Below are 26746 nucleotides of genomic sequence, written 5' to 3' on the forward strand. Positions count from 1 at the left end.
GCCCTGACAAGGAATTGAACCGTGATCTCTTGATTCATAGGTTGATGCTCAACCACTGAGCCATGCCAGCCAGGAGGCAGTCCCATTTTTTAATTTTTTGAGGAAACCCCATACTGTTTTCCATAGTGACTGCACCAGTCTGTATTCCCACCAGCAGTGTACTAGGGTTCCCTTTTTTTCCACATCCTCACCAGCACCAGCACCAGCACCAGCACTGGTTGTTTGTTGATTTATTGATGGTAGTCATTTTGGCAGGTGTGAGCTGGTACCTCACTGTCATTTCAGTTTGCATCTCTCTGGTGATTAGTGATGTTGAGCATTTTTTCATATCTCTCTTGGCCATTTGTATGTCCTCTTTGGAGAAGTGTCTATTCGGGCCCTCTGCCAATGTTTTAATTGGATTGTTGGCCTTCCTTTTGTTGACTTGTATGAGTACTTTATGTATTTTGGAAATTTACCCCTTATCAGATGTATCAGTGGCAAATATGTTTCCTCATATAGTTGGTTCCCTGTTCATTTTGATGTTGGTTTCTTTTGCTGTGCAGAAACTTTTTAGTTTGATGTAGTTCCATTTGTTTATTTTTTCCTTAGTTTCTCTTGCCTTAGGTCAGTGATGGCGAACTTATGACACGCATGTCAGAGGTGACACGCGAACTCATTTTTTGGGTTGATTTTTCTTTGTTAAATGGCATTTAAATATATAAAATAAATATCAAAAATATAAATCTTTGTTTTGCTATGGTTGCAAATATAAAAAAATTTCCATATGTGACACGGCACCAGAGTTAAGTTAGGGTTTTTCAAAATGCTGACACGCCGAGCTCAAAAGGTTCGCAATCACTGCCCTACGTGATGCATCAGTGAAAATTCTGCTATGTCAGATATCTGAGATTTTGCTATCTATGGTTTCTTTTAGGATTTTTATGGTTTTCTGACTTATATTAAAGTCTTTTACTCATTTTGAGTTTATTCTTGTGTATGGTGTAAGTTGGTGGTCTAGTTTCACTTTTCTGCATGTATCTGTCCAATTTTCCCAACACCATTTATTGAAGAAACCATCTTTACGCCACTGTATGTTCTTGCCTCCTTTGTCAAATATTAATTGAGCATAGGTTTATCTGACTTTAATAAGGCATATTGAGACTGGGCTATTAATGAAAATTTGGAACCTAATTTTAATAATATCAGGTTAAACCCCAGAATCCTCTAAGCTGCTTTCTTTTTCTTTTAGGGGAGAGGGAAAGATAGGATTCTTCTGAGTCTTTCAAAGGTAATCAGTAGCCCATCTTTAGATGTGATATGGCCTGTGGTCAAGGTATTTTAGTTGAGATAAGCAAATTTGAAGCTTATCCTTTGAGAACTTATATCCTCTTAAAGCTAGCTGTTGTAATAGCTATATTGTGTCCTTTTGGGAGTTTAGAAATGTTCTAGAGCATAAAAGTAAATCATCCACATATTGGATTAGAGTTGAATATCTAGGAAACTTAACATCATTTAAAGCAGCTTTTAATATCTGGAAGAAATAGGTGGGACTTCCTGTATATCCCTGCGGCATTATTGTCCAAGTAAACTTATGATCTTCCCAGATGAAGGCAAAGAGATACTGTCTTTTTCTACTGGAATGCTGAAAAAAGGAATTACATAAATCTATTACTAAAAAATATTGGCAGTCCAGAGGAATGGTTGATAATAAGGGACGTATGTGGATTTGGAACTATAGGATGTCTGGGAATAACCTTCTTATTTATAGCTCTGAGATCCTATACAAATCTCCACCTTTCCCATTTGCTTTATTTACTGGAAGGATAGGAGCCTTTCAGGGTCTTGTACATAAAATTATAAGCTCATCAGGTCTTAAAAGATACTGATGAATATTAGGTAGAGGCAAATATTATCAATAGTCTTGTTTTTTAAAAATATGTTTTTATTGAGTTTTTAGAAAGAGAGAACGGGAGAGAGATAGAAACACTGATTGGCTGCCTCTGCATGCCCCTCCTTGGGATCAAGCCCACAACCAGGGCATGTGCCTTGACCGGGAATTGAACCAGTGACTCCTTGGTGCATGTATTGATACTCAAACATTGAGCCACACTCGCCAGGCTCAATAGTTATTCTAACAGGAGTGGCTGACTTGATCTTACCAATATCAAGTTGCCAGGCCCAAAGTTGCATTGGAATGTCCTGCAACAAACGTTCAATTTCAGTATTTTTTTCCTCTTGTGGAAGTTCCTTTAAAATCATTATTTCCCAATTGGTATTCAGGCTTTGGTGATATCTGAGGATAGCTGTGTCCATCTGATATTAGCAGCTTCTCATCCTTGAGGAATTTCGCAACATGGGTGGCCCTTGAGAACATTATGCTAAGTGAAGTAAGTCAGTCAGAAAAAGCTAAGAACCATACGCTTTCACTCATATGTGGGATATAAAACTGAAACTCATGAACACAAACAGCAGTGTGGTGGTTGCCAGAGGGAAGGGGGTGAGAGGAGAAGGGGGTCCTAATATATGGTGACAGGAGAAGATTTGAATTTGGGTGGTGGGCACATGGTGCAAATACAGATCTTGTAATAGAGAAACCCACACCTGAAACCTGTATGTTCATGTTGACCAATGTCACTCCAATAAATTTAATTTTAAAAGATCCTCTACAGGCGTATGCCAGCAAACCTTACTCAGCTCTTCTGTTTCATTGCTCTCAGAAACCAGAAGGTGTATTAAATGGAACAGGTCAGAATAGCTGGGGTCATATGTTCTAACAGTTAAATCAGATTCCTTTGCAAACCCATTGGGGTCAGGGAAACCTTTAGTGAAATTTCTTACTCCTGCTCTAGTCCAAGGAACATACACAATAGCTGGTTGCCCTCTGCCAGAGGCAGGCTTTCCCTGAAGAGAGCTGCTAGAATTGCTGGATCCTTGTCTTTTTCTCTTTCCCAGATGACCCAAGCATTTTATTGAATTATAACAAGCCCTCACTTATCCGCTACTTAAAAAAACATTCAGGCCTATACTGAAAATACTTCCTCTCTGGTTTCCAGAACATTATTTTGTTCCATCACATCATTTTCCACTCAATCCGGGAGCAGTTGACTTGAAATCGCATTTGCACTGTGCACTGCAGGAAGCTACAGGAGACTTCACCACGTCACTGGATTTCTTCATCCCTTATATTTTCTGTAACCCACTGCAACAATTAGTTCAACTTCGCAGAAACATTTGAAAAACAGATCTTTGCTCAATAACCCAGCACCCTCCAGGATTTTAAAAGTGAAGAGTGTTACTTGTGCAAGTCAGAATCTGATACCAATTAAGTGGTGACAGCTTTGCCAATACACAAGAAAATGCTCTTCCATGGCTAGGAAGGGAGACTGCCACAGCGACAGGTCCCAAAGACACATGGAGATATCCTTGTCTTACTTTCCATTCTTATTTCCCCTGGGCCAATAGGGAATGCTAATGGAGGAGATACAGAGATAGAAGGGGAAGGAAGAAGGTAGGGGCAGGATAACTCCAGACAAGAAAGCTCAGAGAGCAAATATAGTGGAAGAGCTATAAAAGGGGAAGGAATGGGGTGTTGGCATTTATTAGCTTCAGAAGCCTTTTTTAGTTCAGAGATAGTCTCTAAAATATCTTATTAACTTAAAAAAAGAATTTATCTGTGCTCCTCCTAGAAGCCTCTAATTTCCAAATCAATATATGCTTCCCATTCATCCAGTTTAATTTTAGAGCCAGAATTTTCTAATTTTTGCATGCAAAAATTAATTTAAGCACTCAAAGAAAACTGCACTTTGGCCATTTTCAGTCGATATAATTTTTAGTCAAATCTTCCCATTTCTGTAAAGCACTTACAAGGAAAAGCTTCCTACTTATTGCATATCTCTACGAGTATTAATGGGGGATAGGGCCTGGGGGCAGGAAGTTTTGGCCTTGGAGGCACAAAACCTTTTGCTGAATAAATGAGAGCCTGAAATTGTTCGGCTCTGAAGATAAGGGACAAATCTTGGGTATTCTTAGGTGACTAGGAATCTTTGTGGAGGTGTGAGGGGGCATCCCTTATGATGTGCAGGAGCCCTATAGGGAATTCCAATTCAACTGTATTTAACAATTGACTCATCCAAGGATGTGCATATAAAGGTTGGTCACATAGTACTCCGAGCCCTCATGGCTGTATTAGATTAACAGGGAGAAAACCTGAAACACGTAAGAGGGTTGGTTGATGCTACTCAGGAAGTGAGAGCCCTGTGGAGCTCAACCCATAAGCAGCACACTTTGACTCACTACACAATATCCCTAGAAATTTGTTCAGCCTCTACAGATCCCAAAATAAAATTAAAATTAACATGGGAAATTCTGACTTCAAGGCCTGAAACTCCCACTCCCCAGCCCCTATTAGTACTCCTGGAGATATACAATAAGTAGGAAACCTTTACTTGCACGTACTTTACAGTAATGGGAAGATTTAACTAAAAATGATATCAACCTTGCACCGGCCAGTGTGATTCAGTGGTTGAGTATCAACTCATGAATCAAGAGGTCATTTTTTTGATTCCCGGTCAGGGCACATGCCTGAGTTTCAGGTTCAATCCCCAGCCCAGTTGGGGTATGTGCGGGAGGCAACCAATTGATGTCTCTCTCTTACATCTATGTTTCTCTTTCTTTCTCTTTCTCATTCCCTCCCTCTTTTCCACTCTCTCTCTAAAAAAAAAAAAAAAAAAATTAATGGAAAAAATAACCTCTGGAGGATATATATATATATAAAATAAATAATTTAAATTGAATTAATCCATTACAGATCACCAAATGATTTTTTTTAACCTTTCTTATATACAGTACATGTCTCATGTACTCTTTAATCTATAAAAAACACAAAGGACATGAAATATAAATGAAAATTTAACAAAAAGGAAAGGAAATATACAGTAAAAGTAATCCTATATAATAAAAAAAAGATAATATGCAAATTGACCATCACTCTGTCACGCCATCACAAGAAGGCTGCGCTCACAGCGGAGGCAGGGTTCCTGTAACAAAGGATGGCTGTGCCCACAATGGAGGCAAGGTTCCCATTACGAGCTGTAATGAGCCATAACCAGCGATCAGCAGGGACCTGAGGCTGCGTGGCGCTAGGCCGGGGCGGGGGACCTGAGGCTGCACCCCCGTCCTGGCAGGGCTTGATAGGGACCTCAGGCCACGTCCCCTGCCCTGGCACTGGGCCAGGGGACCTCAGGCAGTGCTCCTGCCCCTGCACTGGGCTGGGGGACCTCAGGCCACACCCCCTGCCTGGCAGGGCTTGATGGGGGACCTGAGGCTGTGCCACCCCGCCCAGTGGGGCTTGACGCGGGTAGGGCTGGCCAGGTCTGGATCTTGCCCAGTGGGGGTGGGGCTGTCCGGGTCTGGGTCTCGTGTGATTTTGAGGTACACTCGGGTGGGCGGGCACTTGACCCTGGGTCCCACAGCATGCCCCAGACTCTGACAGGAGGAAGATTTTCATATACACTTTACTAATTTTCTTTCATTGCCGACACTTCTATTATAGAGAAATAGCATTATTAAAATATTTCCTCTAATTAATTTCCTTTTAATGTGCACAAATTTCATGCCACTAGTTTAATAATAATAAGAGGCAGCAAAAGCAAAACACATGAAGTGTTAACAATGTGAGGTTTAGTTGTAAACTGACTCATAGTCATGTATTCTCTCCTTTGTCGCCTGAGAGAGACATGATTGATTTTATAGGGATCAGCATGAAAGGGTTGTTGGGTTGAGAAGAGAACTGTTTGAGAGGAGACATCCGAGAATTGAGATTGGGCTGTAGAATTCCTAGGAGGAGCACAGATAAATTCCTTTAAAAAAATAAGTTAAGTTTTAGAGACTGTCTCTAAACTTTTTAAAAAAGGCTTCTGAACCTAATGAGTGCCAACTCCTCACCCCTCCCCTTTCTACAGATCTTCCACTATATTTCCTCTCTGAACTTTCTTGTCTGTGCTTATTCTCCCCCTCCCTTTTTGCTTCCTCTTCTATCACCTCTATGTCTCCTCCACTACCATACCCTAGTGACCGAGGGAAAAATGAGAATAGGAATTCAGACAAGGATAATCCAGGAATTCTAGTAGCTCCTTTTAGAGAAAAACTGGTGTCAGGCAGAGGAAAACCAGCAATACATAGACTAGAACAGAATTAAGTAAACTACCTAAAGATTTTTCTGATTTTTTTTTCTGGGACCTTAATCGGTTTGCAGATGAGTTTAATGAACCTGTTAGATCATGCAACTATAGCAATTCTTACCTATTCCAATTAATATACCTATTGATTTCTGGAAGCAAAAGCAACAGAATTACTAAACAGGGTTTCTGGGAAACTCTTGGAGAGGAGTCTGTTTTTATGGTAGAAAGCTAGGTCACCTTAAGAAAATTATAGGAAACTGAAATGGGACTTAGAAAGGAAAGAAAGAGAAGCAAGCATAGGGCTGCTCCAAGCACTATGAGAAGGCATTTCCTCTTTTCTTTAGTTTATGAGAAATTAAAATTATATAAAGGGGAAAATTACTAAAGCTCTTGAAATACTGGGGCTACTTTATCTTTTCTTAATCACACATAACTAAGTTGGAGTAAAGCTTCTGTGCAAATGGTAGGGATATCTAATCTACTGATGTCTCTTTTAAAAATTTTAAAAAATATGTTTTTATTGATTTTATTTTATTTTTTATTTTTATTTTTTAAATATATTTTATTGATTTTTTTACAGAGAGGAAGGGAGAGAGATAGAGAGTTAGAGACATCGATGAGAGAGAAACATTGATCAGCTGCCTCCTGCACATCTCCTACTGGGGATGTGCCCGCAACCCAGGTACATGCCCTTGACCGGAATCGAACCTGGGACCTTTCAGTCCGAAGGCCGACGCTCTATCCAAGGAGCCAAACCGGTTTCTGCTGTTTTTATTGATTTTAGAGGGAGAGGAAGGAAGAGGGAGAGAGATAGAACATTGATGAGAAACATCAATTGGCTGCCTCCTGCAAGCCCCGTACTGGGGGACAGGCCCACAACCCAGGCATGTGCCATGACCAGGAATTGAACTAATGACCTCTTGGTATGTGGGTCAGTGTTCAACCACTGAGCCACATCAGCTGGGCTCTTTTTACATTTTTTAAAAATATGTTTTTATTGATTTTTAGAGAGAGAGGAAGGGAGAAGGAGAGAGAAAGATAGAAACATTGATGTGAGAGAGAAACATCAGTCAGCTGCCTCATGCACACCTCCTACTGGGGATTGAGCCAGCAACCTGGTCATGTGCCCTGACTGGGAATTGAATCAGTGACCTCTTGGTGCATGGGATGATGCTCAACCAACCAAGCCACACCAGCCAGGGCACCAATATCTCTTTTATTTTAAATATATTTTTATTGACCTCAGAGAGATAGGGAGAGGGAGAGAGAGACAGAAATATCAATGATGAGAGAGAATCACTGATCAGCTGCCTCCTGCACAGCTCCCATGGGGCATGGAGCCCGCAACCCAGGCATACGCCCCCAACCAGAATCGAACCTTGGGTCCCTTCAGTCAGCAGGCTGACACTGTTCACTGAGCCAAACCAGCTAGGCCACCAATATCTCTTTTAAAACAGGTCTCCTTCCAACTAGGGAATGTTGTGGGGATATATATATATATATATATATATATATATATATATATGCCTCAATTCACCTGGTAGGGTGAAATTTTCTTGAAACCAATCATGCCCACATATTCTTTTTCCAGAAGGGTGAAATGCATTTAGAAGTAAATAAATCAGATACTGAACTAATTGAGAAAATAATGATTTTAAAGAAACCTCCCTCAACAAGAGGAACTGAACATTTATTATAGGATGTTTCAATGCAAATTCAAGCCTTTCCCAGATACAGATATCCTTCATGTGTGAACTGGAATTAAGCCCAATATACAAGATTACTGAAAAAGAAAAAATCCTCACCTGAGTCTATTTTTCCATTGATTTTTTAGAGACAGTGTAAGAGTGGGGGAGAGACACATTGATTGGTTGCCTCCCCTATGCCCCCAACCAGTACCGGGAGCCTGCAACCAAGGTACAGGCCCTTGACAAGAATCAAACCCAGGACTTTTCTGTCCACAGGCCAACACCATATCCATTGAGCCAAATCGGCTAGGGCTACAAGATTACTTTTAAAAGGGGGCTTATAATTCCAGTTACGAGTCTCTGTAATTTTATCCTTCCAGTAAAGAAACTCAGTGGAAAAGGATAGAGATTTGTTCAGAATCTCATAGCTATAGATAAAATACTCATTTTCAAACATCCTGTGGTTTCAAATCCACATAACCTATTACCAGATAGTCCTGTGAACTGCAAATATTTTTCAGTAAATGTATTACTGAATTTATGTAGTGTCTTTTCCAGCATCCTATATAATGAAGAGGTAATATGCAAATTGACCATCACCCCATCATGCCGTCACAAGATGGCTGTGCTCACACTGGAGGTGGGGTTCCTGTAATGAGCCATAATGAACGATCAGCAGGGACCTGAGGCAGCATGGTGCTGGGCCAGGGCGGGGGACCTGAGGCTGTGCCCCTCGCCCAGCAGGGCTTGATGGGGGACCTCAGGCCACGCCCTCTGCCCTGGCGCTGGGCCGGGGGATCTGAGGCCTCACCTCCTGCCCCAGTGCTGGGCCGGGGGGCCCCAGGCTGCGCTCCCAGCCCTGGCGCTGGGCCGGGGGACCTGAGGGTGTGCTGGGGGACCTGAGGCTGTGACCCCCACCCTGCGGGGCTTGACAAGGGTGGGGCTGGCCGGGTATGGATCTTGCCCAATGGGGTTGGGGCTGGCTGGGTCTGGGTCTCGTGCTATTTTGAGGCTCTGCAGGTGGGTGGGGACTTGACTCTGGGTCCCCTGGCATGCCCCAGACTCTGACAGGAGGAAGATTTTCATATACATTTTACTAATTTTCTTTCATCTCTGACACTTTTATTATAGAGAAAGGGAAAATAACAATATTAAAATATTTCCTTTACTTAATCCCCTTTTAATATGCACGAATTTTGTGCACCAGGCCACTAGTCTAATCTAGTAAAAGAGAAACATGCAAATTGACTGCACCTCCACTACGCCCCAAGCCACGTCCATCAGCCAATCAGAGCGACTATATGCAAATTAACCAACCAAGATGGCAGCCGGCAGCCACAAAGCTTGAGAAAGCAGGAGGCTTGGTTGCCCCAGCGATGGAGGAAGCCAAGCTTCCCGCCTGCCCTGGCTGGCTGTGGAACTCTGCTCAAGGCAACAAAGTTTCAATTATAGATGATAAATAAATCCCAAATACTTGCTTCCAGCCAGCCTCCATGGGAGCTTGGGTGGCTGGGGGCCGTGGCCAGCCTGAAAACAGCCATCAGCCCCTCACTCAGACTGGCCAGGCACCCCAGCAAGATCCCCCACCCTGAATGGGGTTTGGCCAGCCTGAAAATAGCCCTCAGCCCCTCACCCAGACTGGCCAGGCACCCCAGTGGGGACCCCAACCCTGAAGGGGCTGTGGCCAGCCTGCAAACAGCCATCAGCTCCTCACCCAGGCTGGCCAGGCACCCCAGCGTGGACCCCCACCATGAAGGAGCTGTGGCCAGCCTGCAAACAGCCATCAGCCCCTCATCCAGGCTGGCCAGGCACCCCAGTGGGACCCCCCTCCCTGAAGGGGGTGTGGCCAGTCTGAAAATGGCCCTCAGCCCCTCACCCAGGCTGGCCAGGCACCCCAGCAGGACCCCCACCCTGATCCGGGACACTCTTCAGGGCAAACCAGCCAGCCCCCACCCGTGCACCAGGCCTCTATCCTATATAATAAAAGGGTAATATGCAAATTGACCCTAACAGCACTATGACTGGGAATGACTGGTCACTATGACACACACTGACCACCAGGGGGAAGACGCTCAATGCAGGAGCTGCCCCCTGATGGTCAGTGCATTCCCACAGGGGGAGCTCTGCTCAGCCACAAGCCAGGCTGATGGCTGCCAGTACAGTGGTGGTGGTGGGAGACTCTCTCGCCTCCTCAGCAGCGCTAAGAATGTCCGACTGCAGCTTAAGCCTGCTCCCCGCTGGCAAGTGGGCATCCCCCGAGGGCTCCCAGGCTGCCAGAGGGATGTCTGACTGCCACCTTAGGCCCAATCCCTCGGGGAGCGGGCCTAAGCCAGCAGGTGGTCATTCCCCGAGGGGTCCTAGACTTCAAGAGGACACAGGCTGGGCTGAGGGACCCCCCTGAGTGCACAAATTTTTGTGCACTGGGCCTCTAGTCTACATATATAAAAGGCTAATATGCAAAATGCCCCCTCAGGAGTTTGGGAGAATGGGAGTTCAATCGCTCACTATGATATCTTCTGACCACCAGGGGGCAGTGTGGAACATGGCAGGTGACCAGCAGTGGTGGTGGGGCGGGGGGGGGGGCGCTAAGGGAGTGAGGGTAGGAGGAGGTGAGGAGGCGGGGAGGTGGGGAACCTGATCTGCCCTGATTGCCAGCCAGGCCTAGGGACCCTACCCATGCATGAATTTTGTGCCCTGGGCCTCTAGTATTAATCATAATACAGTGGGGCCTTGACTTACGAGTTTAATTCGTTCCGTGACAGAGCTCGTAACTCAAATTACTCGTATGTCAAATCAAAAAGTGAACGAGTGAGACACGTGATGCTGGGCTGATGTTGTGGCGTTCACTGTGACGTTCGCTGCGCCAACTAGCGGTGGGGTATCTGAAGCTGGCTCATAACCCGAATTTTAGCTCGCAACTCAAAGCAAAAAATCGGCTGAGAGACTGCTCGTATCTCGAAAAACTCTTTAGTCTGGACACTCGTAAGTCAAGGCCCCACTGTAATTACACTTGTTCTTTCAGCTTTTCAAAGCTTGTGTATATCCAGGGGTGGGCAAACTTTTTGACTCGAGGGCCACAATGGGTTCTTAAACTGGACCGGAGGGTCGGAACAAAAGCATGGATGGAGTGTTTGTGTGAACTAATATAAATTCAAAGTAAACATCATTACATAAAAGGGTACGGTCTTTTTTTTTTTTTTAGTTTTATTCATTTCAAACGGGCCAGATCTGGCCCTCGGGCCGTAGTTTGCCCACGGCTGATTATAGCCCAACTGTTAATGATTGCTGAAGGAGTATAAGATAACTTTTGTATTATCAATAATACTCTTTTTATGGTTTCTCTTTTGAAATTTAGAAGAAATGCTATTGCAAAAGGAAGAAAAGGGATATGTGCATTTTTAAGAGAAGTTAAAAGGAATAAGTAGTTGGTCCTAATAACTTGGTTATTTCTGAATGAGTAAAAAGAAACAAGCAAGGGAAGTTATAGAAAGTTAGTGGAAAAGGAATATTAAGAAAGGAATTTTATGTATAAATACTAGAACCCAATTATGGAATGTGCTTACCACTAACCCAACAAGGACACTAACTAATTCAAATAGAAGCTAAAATGGCTAAAGTTAATGGTCTTCTATAACTACTGCTAAGGCACATGAAAATTTGCGTATGAAACTCTTACTGCCCTCCTGGCCTCTGGAATTTTTTTAGATGGTAATTATAATATACAGCATTATGTTCTTACAACTTTTGGCCCCAATTAAACCTTAAGGTTACATCTTCCAATTGCATAATTAGTGGAAATCAGATTAATAACAGCACCCGAGTGTTGCCAATGGGAAGTAGATGGGCCATAGTAAAAAGAAACCCACCTCATGGTCAGATTATGAAAACTAAAGAGGTGTATAGTGTATCCTCACCCTGTAAGTAAATGTCATACCGATGCCGTTGTAATTTCATCCTTTCCTGGTTATTATTTAACAGGAAAGGATGAAAGGGAGGGCTAAGTAATATAGGCATGCCACTTAAACAGCTTTGCCAAAAAGCTGCATTTAACGCTCTCCAAGCCTGTTCCCCGCTGATCGCTGGGGGAAGGGACTGGACAAAGGCAGTTTAGACCCATGCCCTGTAAGGGCTGAGTGACGTGGGAAGGTGCTTGTCCTTCAATCACACCTGGAAGCAGGTCAGTGGCCAGAACAGGTGTGGCCACTACAATCTCGAAACCTGAACATTTAAACTTCCAAAGGAGCCACACTCTCTTGGTTTTTACTCTTTCTCTGGTGTCCTGGGCCCCTGGGACTCCTGCTGCAATGGGCTGCGCTGACTGTGCTCAAGGCCATGTGGGACACCCACAGGGAACTGATGGACTTTAATTAGCTCCGATGCTGAACTATTTCCTGGCTGCCACATGGCACGGAAGCTCTGGATGCTGGTCCTGCTTTTGGTTCTGCTGGAACCCCAGCCGCACCTCTTTCAGGACTGGCTTAAGGGGCAGGGGCTTTGTCACTTCACGCAAATAAAGCCTTTTCCACATCGCATTCTCCTGTGCAAATCTTAGAAAATTCTTTTTCTGAAGATATTGCAAGAACCTCAACCCCATTCCCACAAGTGAGGGAGGAATTTTATTCACTGGTAACTAGACGCAAAATATAGAGAAGTGAGACAGGCAGAAAAACCTGGATCATAACAGCTTATAGGTTAGAAATGATCCAATGTTTTTCTCTTTTGAAATCCTCATCTGAGGATATGTTTTTATTGATTTTTAGAGAGAGAGGAAGGGAGGGAGAAGGAAAAAGAGAAAATCATCAATGTGAGAGAGAAACATTGATCAGCTGCCTCCTGTATGCGCTCTGACCAGATCAAACCTGCAACTTGGGCATGTGCCCTGACCAGGACTTGACCCCGCAACTCTTCAGAGCATAGCTCCGACCAGCTGAGTGACACTGGCCAGGTCCAGAGTGTTTTTCTTAATAAAGGCCCATAAGACCTGGCGGCCTCCCATTTATCTGCCTTTCCATTTGGAGAAAAATTCAGCTTTGACTTTCATGCAAGGTTATGGTCTTGCCCCATCCCCAATAGTCCATTGTTCAGCAAGACAAACGCTGACACCAAGACTTCTTAGGCATTAGCCTTCCTAGCACTGTGGGACCACATTATCCAACAAAAGGGTTGGTCATCAATGCCTACTTCCGGATTGATTTATGACCAAAAGGGGGATGTGGAAATGAAAAAGGGCTACGTGCTAAACCTGACAAACTCAGGGGAGGCCTGTGTGGTGGCCTTACAAACAGAGATCCGAAGTAACCACATAGGATAGTCTGAAATTAAAACTTGAAAAAAATTTTTTTTTTTAATATTATTATTATTTTTTTAAATATATTTTATTCATTTTTTACAGAGAAGAAGGAAGAGGGACAGAGAGTTAGAAACATCGATGAGAGAGATCGATCAGCTGCCTCCTGCACGCCCCCCACTGAGGATGTGCCCGCAACCAAGGTACATGCCCTTGACCGGAATCGAACCCGGGACCCTTGAGTCCGCAGGCCGACGCTCTATCCACTGAGCCAAACCGGTTCGGCAACTTGAAAAAATTTTGTTTTAATTTATTGATTAAGGTATTACATATGTGTCCTTATCGCCCAATACCCCCCCCCCCCCCCCCCCCCCCCCGCCACTCATGCCTCTCACCCCCCTGGTGTCTGTGTCCATTGGTTAGGCTTATATGCATGCATACAAGTCCTTTGGTTGATCTCTCCCCCTTACTCCCACCCTCCCCTACCTTCCCTCTGAGGTTTGATGCTGCTCTATCTCTGGATCTGTTTTTGTTCATCAGTTTATGTTGATCATTATATTCCATAAATGAGTGAGATCATGTGGTATTTATCTTTCTCTGACTGGCTTATTTCACTTAGCATAATGCTCTCCAGTTCCATCCATGCTGTTGCAAATGGTAAGAGTTCCTTCTTTTAACTAAAAGCTGTTCATGGTGGGTAGTCATGTCATAGGGCAATATTTTTCTCCAACAAAGGCCAATCTTCACCTTACTTGAGTCTGTCTGTTGTCTTTCTGCATCTAGGATAACCACCTGATAAACAAACCTTTGGAATAACAAAGTAATTCCTAACCTCTGCCCCCCAAAGCACAACCACAGCACCAGAGCAGGACCACAAATACCCTCATTGTTATTGTTGTCATGTTAATTGTTGACTGTTAACTATCCTGTACCCACTTATGTAAAAGAAAGTGTCTATTCATTTTACTTTTTATACAGTACCCAAGGTTTCCCCCTTTGCTTTCTCCTGCCCCCCTATTCTATCACCAGTGGATTTCACGTAACCCCCTTATGTCTTCTCCTTTGATTGTAATGTATAAAATAAGGTGAATAATTGCCATTCTCTGAAGCATTTTCTTAACCTCTTGAGGTTTTGCTTCCTGGCAATTATACTCAGTTTGGCTCAAAAAAATTCATAAAAATTCTTACAGGTTTGAATATTTCTTACGTCGACATGGCAAGTGGAAAGATGGTGCCTTTTACAGAGGTGAGGCCGAGATGAGGGGAAGGGATGAGGACCAGCTGTGGTGGGAAGCTGGTGGAGCAGGTTTTGCAGGAAGGAGGGGAATCCGGATTTAGTTTTTGGCTCCATGTGAGGTACCTTTAGGTGTCCCAGGAGTTTGGATTAGAGCTTGGCTTTAGGACCTCCTAGAACCTCCAGAACCAGAAAAAGGAAGAACTGACACCTACCTCATGACAACAAAGTGCAGGCCAGCCTCCTGCCTGATCTCTGGGCGTACCCCTGCCATGGCAGAGGCTAGAGTCAAGACCAGAAGAGACTTCAGGGGACATTCAGGACATACTCTGAGGAACAGAACTCTGGCCTAGAGAGCAGAATTGAGCAAATTATCTGACAAGATTGTAAAGACTCGAAGAGTCTAATGATTTGAGATGACCACGGCTGCAGGATCCTATAGATAAGAAAACGTAAACATTCTTAAGATTCTAAAGATTCCAAGACAAGACTTCCTACTACCCTGGAAATACAATTCAAGTTCCTCATGGCAGCCTCCCACGGGAGCCTTCAGGATCTGTCCAGTGGCTGCTGGATTTACACCATCTGGTTCCGCTCTAATGTTTGCTCACAATGCTCCACTCGTGGTGGCATTTTGTTTCTCAAACACCCAGTCAGCCTCAGGGCCTTTGCATCGCCCTCTGCCCGAAATGCTTGGCCTGGAGAGTGAGGCTGGCTCATTTTCTGTTCCCAGCTCAAAGGCCTGTCCCCTCCAGAAGGAAGTAACCCAGACCACATAAACTGAATTGGCACTTCTCCCCATCCCAGACCCTGCTTTTATTTATTATTTTATTCGTTTATATAAGTACTAAACGAATTAATATTTTACACTAGTGCCTGGCATGTAGTAAGTTTTGAATGTTTGTTAAATACATAAAACATTTTCTTCATAGCCTTTTGCCACCACCTGAAAGCATCTTATATATTGATCTACATTTTAATTCTGCCTTTCCCACCAGAATGTTCTCTCTATGGGGGCAGGGACTTCTGGCTCACTGATGTATCTCCACTGTCTAACACATAGCAGGTGCTCAATAAATATTTTGTTAAGTAAATTATTTGAATACAATTTGCTAATCTCTCAAATTTATCTAAAGTGTAGTCAAGGTTTCCAAATTTTCAAGTCTAAAGAGCAGAGATTCAGAGGTTCTCAATATAGATTTAGTAAAGTTAAAATAACCAAAATTCAACCGAGTAAAGATGAAGATCTAATTGGTTTTAATGAAAAGATTCATGAAACGGGCCCCGTCCGTTCTAGCAGCTAGAAACGTGCAGCAAGAGGCTGTACAAAATGGCAAGTTTTTATAGGAAGGGTGGGACAATGGCGCTATGGACAGGAGAAAGGGTTATTGGGGCCAGAGACATCTTTTCTTAGGGGGAAGAGACTGAGGGTTTTGCCTCTTCTTTCTTTGGTGCATGGAGAGGCCCCCTGTGACCTCATTGGTGCTTGACCAGAACATTCCAGACTGGCTGATTAAGATTCTGTTTCTGGCAGAGGTTAACACTGTAATTAGATTAGGTATTAAATCTAGGTTCAGTATCATGGGTTTTTAGCACGAATGATGCCATTTGGGGCCTGTGGTTTTCTCTTTAACAGCAGGAGCTGAGACACTGCTAGTGGACCCTGGCCTCTCCTCACCCCTCACCTGGAGATGCCCACACGTCTGGTACAGCAGCTGACAGCTGACTACTCGGTCCCCAACCTGCTACTTTCCACCAGACACCTTCTGACCTGGGGTGAGTGGGGCCAGAGTGACCCTCTTTAAGTTTAAGCTCCCATCATGGATTTTTCTTAGTCTACTTTGGAGGCTGCCAACCCAGCAGGCTGAGTGGTGTGCTCTGGAAATTGCTGAGGGGGTTATTTTGTTTGGGATTGTCCCAGCATTATGGTTCCAGCACCTGACTTGCAGTCTGGGTATGAGTCATGGTGGTCTGCTCTCTGGCCCTCGCCACCCTTCCCCCACTTTTTCCTCCCAGCTTTGCTTGTCTTATTCTCTCTCTCTTCCATCCTTCAAAGCCACCTGACCCAGCACCTAGAACTGGGCAGAGGGGAGGTCTTGCTTCCTTCCTGCTGTCCCTGGCCTAGGGTTTCCCCGAGTGTACAGAGCAGCCCTGGCTGTGAGTAATGTCAGGGACTTGGTTATGTCACGACTGCAGAGCATCCCCGCCTCCCATCCTTACCCATCCCATTGTTCATCCTGTCACCCGCCTCTTTACTCCATCCTCTCTTTCTGACACTATTTACCATATGCTATAGCTGGGTAAGTGAGTGTGTGTGTGTGTATCGAATAGGAAGGCAGTCAAGGGATAATAAAATTGCATGTCTTCCCTGTGATGACTCTTTCTCCCTCTGCTCCATCTCTATCTGTATCTGATTATCATCTGGTTCCACAACCCCCTTTCTTTTGCTTTAAAAAATAATTATTTTGCCCTAACTGGTTTGGCTCAGTAGATAGAACATGGGCCTGCGGAATGAAGGGTGCCGGGTTCAATTCGGTCAAGGGTACATGCCAGGTTGTGAGCTCTGGTCTCCAGTGGGGGATGTGCAGGAGGCAGCCGATCGATGGTTCTCTCTCATCACTGATGTTTCTCTCTCTCTCTCTCTCTCTCTCTCAAATCAATACAAATATTTAAAAAATTATTATTTCAGCCCAGCTGGCATGGCTCAGTGGTTGAACATCAACCTATGAACCAGGAGGTCATGGTTTGATTCTGGGTCAGGGCACATGCCCTGGTTGTGGGCTTGATTCCCAGTGGGGGCGTGCAGGAGGCAGCCGATCAATGATTCTTTCTCATCATTGATGTTTCTATCTTTCTCTCCCTCTCTCTGTAAAATCAATAAAAATAGATTAAAAATACTTATTTCAAATACAGAGTCAAGACAGGTTTAGAGAAATTGTCATGTTTAGTAATATATGCAAAGCTATTTTTGTTATATCTTAACATTTTTATCATTTGTATCTTTAGAGAAATAAAATATTCCTGACTGATTTGGGACCTCCTGTGTCCCCTCCCAGATGTCATATAGTTAATATTCTGAGACATTTTAAAATTCTTTTCCTACATATTTGCGTATCTGTTACCACAAAGGGGACTGGGCCTGAGCGAGTCTACCTCGGACTGGTGGGTAGTGTGTGGCTTCTTGAATTCATGCAGGAAAGATTTCACAATACAAGTCCAAGTGATTTTGAGAAAATGTTTATTAAAGCTGGGGACAGTGAAATAAAGAAGGGCCTAGGATAGAAGAAGCAACAGGAGCGCCCACTCGGGGCTGCTTTGACTCACTGGAAAGTCAGCGAAAAGGGGGCCTTGGGGACAGGGTCAAGGGGTTTGCCTGGGATGAGCTGCCTGCTCATTGCTCCCTTGGTTATAAGTTTTGTGGGGTCCCTTAGCGTTTAGGGCAGTGGTTCTCAACCTTCTGGCCCTTTAAATACAGTTCCTCATGTTGTGACCCAACCATAAAATTATTTTCGTTGCACCTTCATAACTGTAATGTTGCTACTGTTATGAATCATAACGTAAATATCTGATATGCAGGATGGTCTTAGGCGACCCCTGTGAAAGGGTCATTCGATCGCCAAAGGGGTCGCGACCCACAGGTTGAGAACCGCTGCTGTGGGGGAAGATGAGAGGAAAGGGAAAGGCATGGGTGTGCTCCCGGGAGGGAGAGCACTGGCTGGGTCCTTTGTCTTGAGGGTTTCAAAGGCTGGGAGTTTAGGAGAGGACCTCAATAGAATACTCATCAGTTTTCTAGCTGTGCCCTTCCAGGGTTGTGGTCTCCAGTGATTGGTCAGCGCCAGGACAGGAGGTCATTAGTTACTGCAGCTGGTCCTGGCATTGCCTGCCTGGTTTTGCTACTTTTCCGGGCCTCGAGCTGAAATACAACTGAGGCCTAGATGTTGTATTTAAGGAGGAAATGTCAGGGGTCTAAACTGCATGCCCAGCGATGTGCCAGGGGAGGAAAGGCCACCCTGGGATGGAGGTCCAGCACCAGTCTTGCCTGTTGCTAGGCACCTGGGGCTTTCTGCCCTGGTGACTGATAGATCCTCCCTTCCCCCAACTGGTGGGCGGAGTATGACGTAACCTGCAGCCCGGAAATACCTGAGTGACTAACCATGTACCTTATATGGACTATACATTGGACCACCAATCCACACCTGCCAAATACCCTAAGCCCTTGTCTTATATGGACAATGCAGTAAGCCACCAATCAGTGTGCGCCGAGTACATTAAGCCCCCGCCCCTTCCCATTCCACCCCTCAAAAGGCGTGCCCACCCCAGTCCTGGTTTTCGGCCTCTGTCTGATTTTTCAGTGACCTTCTGTATCTGGCTGTAAAATTGATTGGCCATTTTGTTCAACTGTCTCGGGTTCCCTATTCCACTTGCCAAGGAATTTTCCTGGCTTCTTAATAACCTGCTTCATATCCACACATGATATTTGGGAAAATGTTCTTTTGTAGGTTTAAAAACTTTATATGTAGGGCAGCACACAGCATAAGCATGTCTTTCTGCAATAGCCCTTTTCTTCAGTTTTTGAGATTGTTCGTATCCATATCTGAGGCTGGATTTCATTTATTGGTCATGGAATGGCTTTACTGCATCTCCATCTGTTATAGGTGGAAGTGGGGTGTCCTCTTCCCCACTGAGTGCTTGAGATGGGGTCCTTACGATATCTCAAGAAAAATAATTTTTTGAAACTCGTGTGGGAGGATGGTGATTTTTATTTGCATGGAATTACACATCCGGGTTTCTAAAGTCCCATTTCCCTTAATCCAGTCCTGGAGGAAGTGGGGCTGGGGAGTCAACAGAGCTAAAAGCAAAGCCAGTGCCCAGTTTCCATTCCACACTGGCATTGGGTCCGCGTTAGCATTAGGCTAGTTACAGTCCATTAGTCCCTTGTGTGGGGCCCCCCAGGCTGTGGGCTCTGTGGGTGAATGCGCGGGGGCCAAGAGAGCAGGCCCTGCAACAGGAGTCCCCAGAGTGCCAGGAGAAGAGCGTGAGAGAGAGCGAACTTCTTTGTTTAGGACAGTAAATATTTCAAATCTTTCTCTTCCAGTGCTTGCAGTGGCCACACCTACTCTGGCCAATGACCTGTTCCCAGGTGTGATTGACAGACAGGCACTTCCCTATTTCACCCAGACTTTCTTGGGCAGGCATCCATTCTCCACCCTGTTTAGCCCTTCCCCCAGCGACCCGCTGGGAATGGACTGGTAGCTTCTGTTAAATTGCAGCTTCCTGGCGAAGCTGCACAAATGGCGTGTCTATAATATTTGGCCTTCTCTTTGCTCCTTTCCTGTTATTTATAACAAAGTTAATAACAACAGTTTCACATCCACTTCCCCTATGGACGTAGGTTGTTTCATTTTTTTTTTTCTCTAAGCGACAGCACAGTGTTTTTCTCTGGTTGAGAATTTCCTCATTTCAAACGCTTGAGTCATGGGGCTTCTGGCTTTAAGGCTCCCTTCTGCTCTCTGCTGGGCTCCAGCCCAGTCTCCCCCAGGAGCTCCTGGCCTCCCTGGAGGTCCCCCCTCCCCCATCACTCTCCCTCACAGCCAGGGGGATCTTTCAACGGCAGGTCTGTGATCCTTTGCCTGACACTGGTTGCACCTCCAAGCCCACAACTGGATGCCAGTCTTCTTCACCCCTAATTCCCCATGCCCCACACCGCTGAAAATGTCCCCATCGCAAAAGCTGGCTTCGGAACTCTCACAGGGCAAGAAGTGTCTTGTCTGATGAAACTATGTGGCTTAGCTGGTTGGTGGCGTGGAAGAGGGATGGAGGACAGCATCTCAGGAAATGTTTGGCAGGGCAGCTCAATGGTTCTGTATCCAAATGGGACAGAAAAAGTTTGGGAGATGGGATGGAGAGGTGCCAGAGGTTCAGGTGTGAGCTCTGAGGGTGCTGCCTTGGTCTGGGAAACAGTGATGGCCTACATCCCGCTCTGCCCTGCCACTGCATCTCCTAGAGTGACTTCAGCTGTTAGCCAGCCTCTCAGTTTTCCCATCTGGAAACGGAGCTCACAACTACCTGCCCCTCAGACTGCAGAACAACCAAATGTGGGGATGTGGTTTATTCCAGCTCCTCATCATAAGGTGGGATGGCACATTAGCACCTCCCTCACAGGGTTAATGCGAATCACGTGGTTAATGGACGCTATCGGCAGATTACTGATGTGAGCCAGCTACAGCTTGCTGCAAGCGTGGCACCCACACCTCAATCAATAAAAAAAAAAAATTGAAAAGAAAATAACAAAAACCAGCTGGTTCTGCCAACAAAGCTGAGAACATTAGCCCCTCGGGATGGAGGGCTGGGGTGAGGGCCAACACTGGCAGAACCAGGGAGTAAGGCGTAGAAGGAAGAAAGTGATTCCTTTTCTGTAGACTTTGAAATTGTTAGTGAGCTCATAATCATGTACTCCTTGTGTAACTGAATCTCTATGGAAAGGCATTATGGAGATAATAACACTAACTTTGGGCTGTGTGAGGTGTGGGTGCCACGCTTGCAGCAAGCTGTAGCTGGCGGGCGACTGAAGCTTCCAGCCTCTTTTTTTTTTTTTTATTCTGGGATTTATTTACCTTCTATAGATGTCACTGGAGCTGAGAGCCAGTTCCAGCTCTGAGGCCCGGCTCCAGCACTGAGGCTGTGGCTGGCTGGAAGTAGATATCTGGGATTTATTTACCTTCTATAATTGAAACATTGTTGCTGTCCTGCTCGCTCCAACTCTGAGGCTGCAGCTGGCTGAAAGCAGGTATCTGGGGTTTGTTTAGCTTCTATAATTGAAACATTGTTGCTTCCGGAGCTCAGAGCTGGGCTGCGGCAGGTGGGGAACCTTGGCTTCCTTCATCACTGGAGCAAGCAAGCCTCCTGTTCGCTTCAGCTGCGTGGCTGCTGGCCGCCATCTTTGTTGGCAGTTAATTTGCATATCCTGCTGATTAGCCAATGGGAAGCTTAGCGGAGATATGGTTAATTACATGTTTGTCTATTATTAGATAGGTTATAATAAAAGGCTAATATGCAAGTAGACTGAACAGCAGAACAACCAAACAACCGGTCGCTCTGACATGCACTGACCACCAGGGGGCGTGCGCGGAACATGGTGGGCATCAGCCCCGGTGGGATGGGAGAGCAGGTGAGTGGGGGCACCAGACCAAGGTGGGGCACTGGTTGCTGCCATTGGGGTGAGTCTCTGGTAGTTACTGAAAATTCTTTGCTCCTGTGCGCCGTGGTCCCACCCGGTGCTTGCACCTGCTGCTGGCCCCAGTCCCGCTCATACCTGCTGCCAGTGCCGGTGCTGCCACTCGCACCCACTGCCAGCTCCTGGTGCTGACCCCAATTGCTCGGTGCCCTCAGTGGGTGTGAGCAGCGGCTGCTGGCCTTGATTGCCCCTGAGGACTTCTCCACCTCCCCCTGCTCCTGAGGGGCAATCAGGGCAGCAGCTGCCACTCATAGCTGCAGATGGTACCAGCCCCCACTCACACTTGCTGCTAGCACTGGCCCTAATCATTCCGCACCTTCAGTGGGCGTGAGTGGGGTAGGCACTGTCAGTGCGTGGGCACAGCAGCGGTGGGAGCAGGGTTGCCGGCAGACAGGGGACCAGGGGCCATGGTGGGAGGGGCCAGGCAGGGTGCGGAGGATGGACCGAGACCCACCCTTGTGCCTATTGTAGCCTTGCGGCCCACAGTTCCTTTCAAGGTGCACGAATTCATGCAGTGGGCCCCTAGTATAGGATAAAAAGCAAAATTATATTTGACACTTATTTCTTAGGGGGATGAATGTGCTTTTTTTTCAAATTAGTTTTTATATTTGTGAATAAATAGGACTCATTATACCAACAGAATTTTGCTCAATATGTATGATGCTACCAAAAACATTTAAACTACACATCTCTTGATATATTTTTATGCACTTCTGTTGAATATACACCCAGGAGAAAACAGTGGGTCATTGGATGTACATTTATTTTATCTTATTTTACTATAGTTACTACCAAATTTCAAAAGTGATCATACTAATTAACATTTGGACTGGCAGCTTATGAGATCTTCTGTTCCACATCTTCGTAAACTATGTTCCAGACTTTTTAATTTCAGCTAATCTGTGAGTGTGCATTGTGTTGTGTTGTGGTTTTAGTTTGCCTTCTCTAATGAGTAATAGGCTGAGCATCTTTCAATATATTTACCGGACATTTAAAGTTCCTCTCTTGTAAATGCCTATTGTAAATTTTGTCCATTTTTCTTTTGGGTGGTCTGTCTTTTTATGACTGATTTCTAGGAATTTTTTATGTTTACTGGATATGAGCTCTTTGCTGGTTATTGTGAATATGTTTTCCACTCTGTGGCTTGCCTTTTTACTTTTTTCCTGGTGTCTTCCAATGAACTATCATTGAATGTAGTCCCGTTTATCAATATTTTTCACTATAGTGAGTGCTTTTTTTGGTATCATATTTAGGAATACTTTTCCTCTCTTGATATGCTCCTATATTATCTTCTAAACTTTTATTGTTTTGCCTTTTAAAAAATATATATTTCTTTATTGATTTCAGAGAGGAAGGGAAAGGGAGAGAGAGATAGAAACATCAATGATGAGAGAGAATCACTGATTGGCTGCTTTCTGCACACTCCCTACTGGGGATGGAGCCCAAAACCTGGGCATGTGCCCTTGGCCAGAATCAAACCCGGAAACTTTCAGTCCGCAGGCCAATGCTGTATTCCACTGAGCCAAATCAGCTTAGGGCGATTGTTTTGCTTGTTATTTTTAAAAAATTCTTTATTAGTTAAGGTATTACAAATGTGTCCTCATCACCCCCATTAAACCCCCATTAAATCCCCATCTCAGGCTCTCATCCCACTCTTGTCCATGCCCATTGGTTTGGCTTATATGCATGCATACAAGTCCTTTGGTTGGTCTCTTCCCATTGCCCCCTCGCTCCCCTACTTTCCCTCTGGGGATTAATAATCTGATCGCTGTTTCTCTGTCTTTGGATCTGTCCCTGTTTATCAGTCTATGTTGTTCTCTATATTCCACAAATGAGTGAAATCATGAGGTATTTATCTTTCTCTGACTGGCTTATTTCACTTAGCATAATGCTCTCCAGTTCCATCCATGCTGTTGCGAAAGGCAAGAGTTCCTTCTTTTTTACCGCAGCATAGTATTCCATTGTGTAGATGTACCACAGTTTTCTAATCCACTCTTCTGCTGATGGGCACTTGGGCTGTTTCCAAATCTTAGCTATGGTGAATTGTGCTGCTATGAACATAGGCGTGCATATATCCTTTCTGATTGGTGTTTCTGGCTTCTTGGGATATATTCCTAGAAGTGGGATCACTGGGTCAAATGGGAGTTTATTTTTTAATTTTTTAAAATATTTTTTATTGATTTCAGAGAGGAAGGGAGAGAGAGAGAGAAACGTCAATGATGAGAGAGAATCATTGATTGGCTGCCTCCTGCACGCCCCCTACTGATGATCGAGTCTGCAGTACAGGCATATGCCCTGACTGGGAATCTAACCATGACCTCTTGGTTCATAGGTCAGTCAATCACTGAGCCACGCTGGCTGGGCTGTTTTGCCTTTTAAATTTAGAAAATTAAATTGAATGTAACATTGGTTAATACCACTATATAAGTTTTAGGTGTACAATTCTGTGATGTGTGCTCATCTCCAAAAGTCTAGTCTCCTTCCATCACCAGATATTTGACACCCTTTACCCTCTTCAATCTACCCTCACCCTCTTCCCCCTGGGGCCACTATATTGTTGTCTGTGTCTATGAGTTTGGTTGTTTGCTTTGTTTGTTTGTTGCTTTCTGTTTTATAGCCAACACATTAGTGAAATCATACAGTTCTTGTCCTTTTCTATTTGACCTATTTCACTTAGCATGATATTCTCAAGATACATCCAGGTTGTTGCAATATTTTATCGTTTTTAATGACTGAGTAGTATTCCACTGTATATATGGAAATCAGAAGTGTTAGAGAGGATGCAGAGAAAAGGGAACCCTTGTGCACTGCTGGTGGAATTGGTAAATTGGTATAGCCACTATGGAAAACAGTAAGGAGGTTCCTAAAAAAGTTAAGACTAGAGCAATTCCACTCTGGGTATCTACCTGAAAGATGTGAAAACACTTACTGATAAAGATGTACTAGGATGTGTCTCTATGTTCATTGCAGCATTATTCTGTGCCAGGCACTTAAGAGGCACTTCCTTATTTAATTCCCATTTTATGGACAAGGAAACTGAGGCTCAGTTACTTTCCCAGGACCACCCGACCAACAACTGGCACACCTCGGGCTTGAACTCAGGTGTGTCTGAATCCAAAGCCTGTGCTGTCAATGATTAGGCTCTCAGAACTGTAGGACTTTAATCATAGTCACCCTCCCTCCCCACCACCCCCCCAGTAGAGACTTCTTATCCAACCCCTTTGTTTTACAAAGGAGGTCCTGGGGCAGAACCGAGGAGTGGCTTGCACAAGGTCATCCACTCAGGCATAACAGGTGCAAGGTGTGAGGCGGGGAAGCCAGAGGCATGGATGGGAATCTCTTCCTGTTGACATTCTGATACCAAGGACTTTGGTATAGTTTTTTTTTTTTTTTTAAGATAACACCTATAGCAATAGCTTTAATCTTTTTTTATTTTTTTTAAAATATTTTTTTAAGATTTTTTTTTATTGATTTCAGAGAGGAAGGGAGAGGGAGAGAGAGATAGAAACATCAATGATGAGAATCATGGATCGGCTGCCTTCTGCATGCCCCCCACTGGGGATCAAGCCCGCAACCTGGGCATGTGCCGTGACCTGGAATTGAATCATGACCTCCTGGTTCATAGGTCGACGTTCAACCACTGAGACATGTGTGCAGGGCAATAGCCTTAATCTTGTGAGAAATTTCTCCAAGAGGTAGGGCAGAGATGACTTCAGGGGAAGCCCAAACCAGATGCTACAGCAGCTTGGATTCTCCTCCAGGGTCCAAATGGGCAGAGGTTGGACAATCTCACATAATTAGTGGACATTTCAGGAATGTACAAATCAGCAGAGTCCTGACCCCAGGTACCCACTGACTGCTGATTCAGGCCTCAGAATGAACCTGAACCCTGGGTCTACACTGAAACCTAAATCCAACCATGGAGGAAAACCCAGGGATGGGGAAAGCCTGGACAAAGACCAGGAGGTGAGACATATATGGTTTGATTGGGGCGGGGGGTCGGAGGGGACTGGGCTGTTTAAGCCAGAGGGACTCCCATCAAAGAGGGACTCTTTGATGCCACAAAATCCACTGCCGATGTGTGGAAGGGGGGAGGTTGAGGCCAGGGCTCATTCAGGGACGAGTATCCCTTTCCTCCCATTTCACAGAGACTTGATACTTGGCTGTATTCGTTTTCTATTGCTTCTTTGAAAGAACAAAATCCAACCAATTAAATTTGAAGATCTAATTGGCTTTATTGAGCGATTCGTGAACTGTGCCACATTCCATCTAGCAGCTAGAAAGACACTCCAAAGGGTTGTGAAAAAATGGAAGGTTTTCTCATCGGCAATCAGGGAAATGCAAATCAAAACTACAATGCGGCCGAAGCCGGTTTGGCTCGGTGGATGGAGCGTCGGCCTGCGGACTGGAGGGTCCCAGGTTCGATTCCGGTCGGGGGCACGTGCCTGGGTTGCGGGCACATCCCCAGTGGGTGATGTGCAGGAGGCAGCTGATCGATGTTTCTGACTCTCTGTCTCTCTCCCTTCCTCTCTGTAAAAAATCAATAAAATATATTTAAAAAAACAACAACTACAATGCGATCCCACCCCACACCTGTTAGAGTGGCCATTATCAACAAGACAAACAATAACAAGTGTGAGAGAGGTTATGTAAAGAAGGGAACTCTCATTCACTGCTGGTGGGAATGTAAGCTGGTACAACCACTGTGGAAAGCAGTCTGGTGTTTCCTCAAAAAATTGAGAATAGAGCTACCATACGACCCAGCAATCCTTCTCCTGTCTTGGGTATATGCCTGGAAAACTCGAAATCATGTATTTGCAAAGATATATGCACCCTATGTTCATTGAAGCATTATTCACAGTGGCCAAGACATGGAAACAACCAAAGTGTCCTGGGATAGAGGACTGGATAAAGAAGATGTGGTACATATACACAATGGAATACTACTCAGCCATAAGAAAGGATGAAATAGCGCCATTTGCAACAACATGGATGGACCTTGAGAACATTACGCTAAGTGAAATAAGTCAATTAGAAAAAGCTAAGAACCATACGCTTTCACTCATATGTGGGATATAAAACTGAAACTCATGAACACAAACAGCAGTGTGGTGGTTGCCAGAGGGAAGGGGGTGAGAGGAG

General features: G+C 44.8%; 1 long non-coding RNA gene and 1 other non-coding gene across 2 annotated transcripts in view; one reads left to right on the forward strand and one right to left on the reverse strand.

Moving 5' to 3' along the window:
• LOC138997201 (uncharacterized) overlaps positions 1-26746 on the forward strand; it is a 68450-nt gene that overhangs the window by 9578 nt on the left and 32126 nt on the right. The window contains exon 2 of the long non-coding RNA XR_011468918.1: positions 16007-16146. This is a non-coding gene — a long non-coding RNA (uncharacterized lncRNA). The remainder of the gene's footprint in view (positions 1-16006; positions 16147-26746) is intronic.
• LOC138997513 (small nucleolar RNA SNORA24) lies at positions 3270-3399 on the reverse strand. The gene has a single exon (XR_011468972.1). It is a non-coding gene; the product is annotated as a small nucleolar RNA SNORA24 (small nucleolar RNA).

This window comes from Myotis yumanensis, unplaced genomic scaffold (genome assembly GCF_028538775.1).
Source record: "Myotis yumanensis isolate MYYU_CA2020_CCGP unplaced genomic scaffold, mMyoYum1.0.hap1 SCAF_18, whole genome shotgun sequence".
Taxonomy (NCBI): Eukaryota; Metazoa; Chordata; class Mammalia; order Chiroptera; family Vespertilionidae; genus Myotis; species Myotis yumanensis.